The sequence below is a fragment of the Ictidomys tridecemlineatus genome, chromosome 7 (assembly GCF_052094955.1).
Source record: "Ictidomys tridecemlineatus isolate mIctTri1 chromosome 7, mIctTri1.hap1, whole genome shotgun sequence".
NCBI lineage: Eukaryota > Metazoa > Chordata > Mammalia > Rodentia > Sciuridae > Ictidomys > Ictidomys tridecemlineatus.
The window spans coordinates 101146456-101153616 of record NC_135483.1 but is presented as its reverse complement, the minus strand read 5'-3'; the positions used below and the strand labels follow the sequence as shown (position 1 = coordinate 101153616).

At 33.7% G+C, this 7161-nt stretch overlaps 1 pseudogene; it reads right to left on the bottom strand.

The window, feature by feature from the left end:
• Window positions 1-372: 372 nt before the first annotated feature.
• On the bottom strand, window positions 373-733 carry LOC106144771 (small nuclear ribonucleoprotein E pseudogene; annotated as a pseudogene).
• Window positions 734-7161: the final 6428 nt, after the last annotated feature.

The following is a 7161-nucleotide window of genomic DNA, read 5'->3' as shown; positions in this document are numbered from 1 at the left end:
GTAGAGTCACACCATTTGTGCCTTCATACATGTACTTAGGGTAATGATGTCCGTCTCATTCTACCATCTTCCCTCACTCCTTCCACCTTCCTTTCCCCTCCGACCTCTTTGCCCTATCTAGAGTTGCCCTATCTAGAGTTGCTCCCCTTTCCAACCCCACATTTTTTTAGGAAGAAACAATGTAAAATTTTTTTTCTTTTTTTTTTTTTAATAAAAAGAGTCCCAAAACATTTATTTCCATCTGGTTATAACAGAAGGGTCATCAAAACAATGTGAACAAATGTTTTAGAACTATATTCCCAGCAAAGGATACCTAAATTAAGAAAAAAAAATTGTAGCTTTCTCTGTAATTTCTCACTTCATTGATCATTTCTAATTGGAGACACTTTGTAGCAGAGTAATATTATCTCCTTTTAGCATGATAAAACCCAGCTGTTATTCCTGACTTTGTTTTAGAATGGATCTCTTCTGCATCATCTAATACAAAGTTCATGTAGTCATAGAAACCAATAATACAGCCCTCTATTCCCATATTCACTTGCTCATAGAGCCACACCTGAACCTGCAATCTGTTTTGCAAGTATCTGAAGATGAGTTTCTGCACCACAGTGGTTAAAGAAGAAATCCCCCCACAGCACAGGCTCTGCTCCCTGAAACTGAGGATGGACCCAATCCTCTTTGTTTTCTGAAGGCGAGCTCTAGTGCCTACTGCAAGAAGGGTCAAACTGGGCATTCACTGGCGGGGGTGCGGGGTGGGGAGAGGGGATTTGGAGGCACCTTCTATACTCCGAAGGAAATTCCACTCTCTCATCCTCCTGGAATCCCCTTGTTGCTGACACCTTCCTCCTGCCCTAGACCTTGAAATCCTGCTTTCTCTCCATATCCACCTAAAGTTGTGTCTCCTCCTCTCACCCTGCCATTCCTGAAATTTTCCCACAAGAGCTGTCCAAGCCCACCTCCCTCAAGTAGAATTTTTATTCTTTAATGTTACACCCATGCAATGTAATCTTAATTCTGCTTATTTATTAGGATAACCCCCAAGCCACTAAAAGGTGATAAAAAATTTCTGAATCTTTAAAGAAATGCCCTATTATTAAATGGGTTGCTTTCATTTTTTAGAGTCTTATGTTACTGGAAGTCTTCGAAAACATATCTGTATATAAAAGAAATATTGTTAATTAGCCAAAATTTTTTGTATACAATTTGTGTTGGTAACAGAGTTGACTAAGCACAGTCTAATGGCTTTAGACCAACTATGACTAGTGGTTTACATTTTCAAAGGCAGCAAATGTGTAATCTACCAGTAGCGAAAATTTCAACTATACAAATAGATATGAAAGGGAAGTATAAATTACTCTGACCAATCTGAACGTTCAGAAAATTATATTACCATAAAAACAATTCTACTTATCTCACTCAAGGCAAATACATTTTACAGCATATGCTAAATCTGAAATGCTAGTTGTTTTTATAAATCTCAATTAAAATAGACTGGCTTTTAGCCATCACATTTCATTATCTCCAATTCTCAGCTTTTCTTTCTTCTTTGATTGAGAATTACTATTTTAACTTAGATACATTCCTGTCATTTGCATCATAATCATGTTTTCTGAAATATCTCCTTAATAAATAACATATTACTCAGTTGGATTCTGATTAAAATTATTATGTAGAATTAACTCCTCCCATAGTGACCTAGAAATAGCAATAGAAAAATAAGCAAATGCAGTGTTTCTGTGTTCAATTATTCCCTGTTTCTGTTGGACACCAAAAGCCATTTTAATGAATAAAATGTCCCTTGATCAAGTAGTTTTGAAAGACAGTAAGTTGAATAAAGCATACAGGTTTCTTTTCCATTCTTTGGCTCAAAGGCTTATATTTGTAATTTCACTGGAAGTTTATAAAATGGGATGGAGTCTGCACTTCTTTTTAAACAGGTTAACCATGGAATAATATGTCATGTAGAGATGGTTTACATTAAAGAATACCTGGGAAAAAAAAAAGAATACCTGGGGGAAAAAAATGAATACCTGGGAAAAATGCGGAGCTTGAGGGAGTTGGATTTGGGGATGAAGCAAACTTTGCTCCAGTATTTCCTCAGGAAAGCTTTGTTATAGAAAAATAATAATAATTCTTGGCCAAAGAGTTTGAAGGTTGGGAGTGCTGTGTTGGCTCTGCCCATTCTTCCTTTTGTGTGCTAAGGTACTTCAGATTCTTTCACTCCACTTTTTCTCCCTTTGTATTTCAAGCTTGAAATTAAATTTTCTTTTCGTAATTGTGTCTCTTCTTTGGAAAGAAATTAAAATTTATCTCATATTTCTAAAGCAACTTGACTATGAAACTTTGCTGTTGCACTTACTTTGATAACAAATCAATGGAAGTCTGTGAACTTTAGAATTTGATAGATCAAGGTTCAAGTTCTTGTGCTTTCCAGTCCTGGCTATATATTCCATAAGATCCCTGTTATCTCTCTCTCTCTCTCTCTCTCTCTCTCTCTCTCTCTCTCTCTCTCTCTCTCTCTCTCTCTCTCTCTCTCCCCTCCTGTTTCCATTGAGCCCTTACTCTGATGTGGCAGGAAGTACTTCTGTGTTAAGCCATCAAGATCCTACATAGCCCAATCAGTTTCAATCAGTCAGAACTTGAGATGGTGTGATTTTCATATTCTGAGAAAATTACTACTTTGAAAAATCAATCATGGACACATTAAAATTTTCTTTACATTTCTTGTATGTTTCAAGGATTAATGGTACTATATTTTGAATTCACTATCGGGAAGTGTTCTAACAAATTGTAAAGATTACAAGCAGTCCAAATATGGTTTTTGGAGGTACACTTATCTTTAAAGTGGAACTGAAGTTCCATGCCCGCTGTATTTCTTCCTCTCGATCATTTTGATAAGAAGAGGACGTCTCTGTTTTTTATTTTTGCTGAATCTCAATCTATTTTAGGAATATTCTCCAAACATTACAAAACTGTTCTGTAGGGCATCAGGGTAGAAATAAATACTTTGGCAATGAAAAAAGAAAGAAGCTGCTAGGATAAAATAAGTACAAACACAAATTAGTTAACAATTAGAAAATTATACACTACCCTTAGTTTTCTTTGACTACACATAGGAGCCATTGGAAGCACCCCCTCGCTATCTGTGCTTGAGCATCTGTCTTTAGGTATAAATGCCCTGAGGTCAGCAGCAGCAGGTGCAGCAGATGCAGAACTAATTGTGTGATTTCTAGCAGATCATCACACTCAATAGAAGCTAATTAAGTCATGAGGTAACAAGGATGATAAATACAGAATGATTAAGTTAAATGAATATTTATTTTCCTAATGGCTCTTACATCACAGGTCGATCTCAGCAGATCAAATGGTTTGTATTTTAAGACCGTGAAGAACTTGGCAAGCTTCTGAAACACACGCCCATGTTCTTAAGGGTTTTTATCATCATTATAATGTCACCAATGCCTTAAAAGATACAAAAGTGTTTAGCATCAGAATATTTGTATGATTATTACAATGTCAAGTTTGGAGGAAAAATTTAAGGGTAATATAGTTCAATTCCTGCATTTTCTATAGAGATTTTTGTTGAGATGTCATGACTGGAACAAAGTGTATTAGGTGATATATTGTTTCATTTTAGGTAGAGAAATCAAGCTATTGTTGCTTGATCAAATAAAGATTTATTTTTTATTATATTATATAACAGTCTAGAATAGCCAGCCTAAGACCACTAGGGCATCATTACTAGAGGACATTATGCAAGACCTAGACTATTTTCTTCCTCCTCAATGCCATGTTTATCTATGACTGTTACCCTGGTGGATCTAATATGGTTGATGCTCCCTTAGGAATCTGCCCACTCCCAAGAGATTGGAATTCTGTCCATGTTCAAGAGGTTGGAAATGTCAAGTTTGAAAATAAAGACAAAAAGAAAAGAAAAATTTGTTCACCATTGTCAGAGATTTCCCAAACTGGCCATTTATTAAAGTGGTACAGGCAGCTTTTAATGTGTAATATTCTTGCAATAGAGAAGAGGGTCCTCTGTGAACTGTCTCCTGGTTTTACTGAACTCAACTTTGACATGCGAAGAGGTGACTGGGTGATTTACCTAAGGGTATAGTGAAGGGGGATCTGTGGGTGCATAAAGCAGAATCTTAGAAGTGGACAGCTATGGCTTCAAACTAAAACAGTTCTTCCCAGAAAAAGAAACAATCAGAACGTGAAGGGAGAGCCCACAGAATGAGAGAAAATATTTGCCACCTGCACCTTGGATAGATATTAATTTTCAAAATGTATAAATAAGTCAAAAAAGTTAACACCTCCAAAATTAAATAACCCAATCAATAAATGGGCAAAATGAATCAAACAAATACTTCTCAAAAGAAAACATGAAAAATCTACAAATATATAAAAAATGGCCAACATCTTTAGCAATTTGAGAAATTCAAATATTTTCTAGAATAGAAATGCAAATGAAAACTACAATGAAATTTCATCTCACTCCAGTTAGAATGGCAATTATGAAGAAAATTAATATTATATGTAGTATTAAGGAAAATGTAATATATATACACAATGGAATATTACTCAGCTGTAAAAAAATGACTTTATGACTTTACAGAGTATCATGGTAAGTGAGATAAGCCAGTCCCCCAAAATATCAAAGGTTGAATGTTCTCTTTGACATGTGGATGCTAACACACACACAAGTGGGAGAGGAGGGGAAGAATAGAAGTTCAGAATACTAGATGAAGAAGAATGAAGGGAATGGAAGTGAGTTAGAAATAGGAAAGACAGTAGCATGAACTAGACATAACTTTCCTATGTTCTTGTATGAATATGTCACAAGTGAAACTCCACATCATGTACACCCACAAGAATGGGACTATAATTAGAATAAAGTTAGATTATTTTCCAGACATTTATGGAAATGAGAATGTGTATTGGTCCATGGGAAACTCATCTGGGTTTTTTGACTGGCACCTATCAAAGTTAGACTGGAAGAGAGTGTCCAAACCTCAGGTGTTTCCTGGAACAAGCAGAAAATCTTTTGGCAGTGTTAAGTCTTCCAAAGTGGGAGGATATAGAGACTGCAGACTTTATCCTGCTAATGTTAGTGCTAGAAGCTATGCTTGTGTTCCCCTCTAAAGGGGGTAATGGGGGAAGATATCTATCTACTCTGGGGAGTCTGTCTTACTCCTCATTTCCTACTGAAATTCTGTAGTTTTCAATGATCAAGGATGAAATCTAGTGGAGAAGAGGGCTTAACGGGGCTTGACAAGGAGTGTGTGTCAAAGAGAGTCAGTCTTTGACACCATATTTGGTCATTTCATTCCAATAGGGATGGCACATGCCACATTTCTAGCACGTGAGAGTCATCTTTCCATCTCATGTCTTGGAGACATAGTATATGGACATTCCTATTATTGTCAAATGGAATTTTCCTAAGTGTGTAAACGTCATGAATATTTATTGAACATGCAATTGATTTTTTTTTCAATTTGAATTTTTTTCATGTATTTCTTCTGGGTTCCCTTTTTATTTTTATGACTTTTTATTAGCCATGTAATTGTGTACTTTATGTATGATCTAGATTCAAGTTTTTGAGTGTTGCAAACATTTACTCCACTCTGACAATCTGAATTTCAGGTCGTCTTTCAAATATAGTCATATCTTTCTTTTCATGTGCATTAAACAAGTCTTCCACACATTTTTTCACTTAATGAGAGATTTTATCTTTTCTTACATTTATTTAACATATCACCATGCCATTCATCATATGCACTTAACTTCTGAGTTACAAATGCATTTGGCAAAGATTTATATTATGAGAAAGAATGACCATACTTCTTGAATAGAGATCTACATATATAGCCATAATGTGCAGATCTAATTATTAATAAGTCATTAATAACAGGATAAAAAGTGATCAAAGCACTGGAGCAAGTATCAATCATCATCCACATTATTATTACTTTATTCTAATCCAATGGTAGTAGGCTGCATATTTTAGTAGATGCTCATATTATACCATTTTAAAATCAAAACACCTCAAATTTAATTGCATAATACATAGGAAAACTTTTCTCTTCATTAAATTCCATTTTCTCCCATTGTCCCAGATGTAGAATACCCATAAAAACATATAGAATATACTACTACATAGTTGTATTATGTAATAATTATGATATATTAGTGCATAATAATATTTATTAATATTATATATAATATTTATTAATATAATACATATGAGATCTAGGTTATGATTTCCAACATAATTTAATGCATCTATGTCAATTTTGTTGAAATATTTGCAGAATTTAAAACTTAGGACTTAATGATTAACTTTTTATAGGCTATTAAAAACTCAAGATGAAAACCAGAGTTTTGGACAGATTTTTGAAAGGATAAATCAAGTCTGAAATAACTTACTTTTGCCTTAAATGACTGTGTGTTTCATATTTAAGTTATTCAAAGATATTCTTTTTTCTCTAATTGCCAAAATGTGTAGAAATCCTATTTGAAGGCAATTTGTATTCTATTAAGATCTGGGGATTTTTTTTAAAAAACCAGACTTATATTTTAAAGGCAATTATTAGGTTCAAAATTAATTTTTTCATATAGTTTTCTATCTGAAAACACTTTCCTCTCAGTTTTTAAGGGACATATTGGAACATATGAAAAATAGAGAAAATAATAAAACAGACTCTTACCTGTCTATTGCCTGATATTGTATTTTCCAGGTACATATATCATCTATATATTAAATATAATACATATAAATATAATATTAAATATATAAAATATAATATATATATATATATATATATATATATATAACTTGTGTATTATTTACTCTCTCTCTTTCCATAGTCTGATAGGGCTAATACCTTCAATTTCTTTTTCTGGTAGAACTGGGAACCCATGAATACTATCAATGATTTAGACTTAATGATGTTGTAAATATGTATGCACACACATATCCCTTAAAATAATGAAAATAGTATCATACTATACATATTCTTTTGCAAATGTTTATTTTTCTTCAGCATCATCCTTTGGGGATTTCTCTGTTGATTTATTTATATATGATCTATTCAGTAAGTGCTTTGTAGTGTTTCTATCCAATGGGTAAAAATCAGTATATTTTCCCAGTTCCCTAAT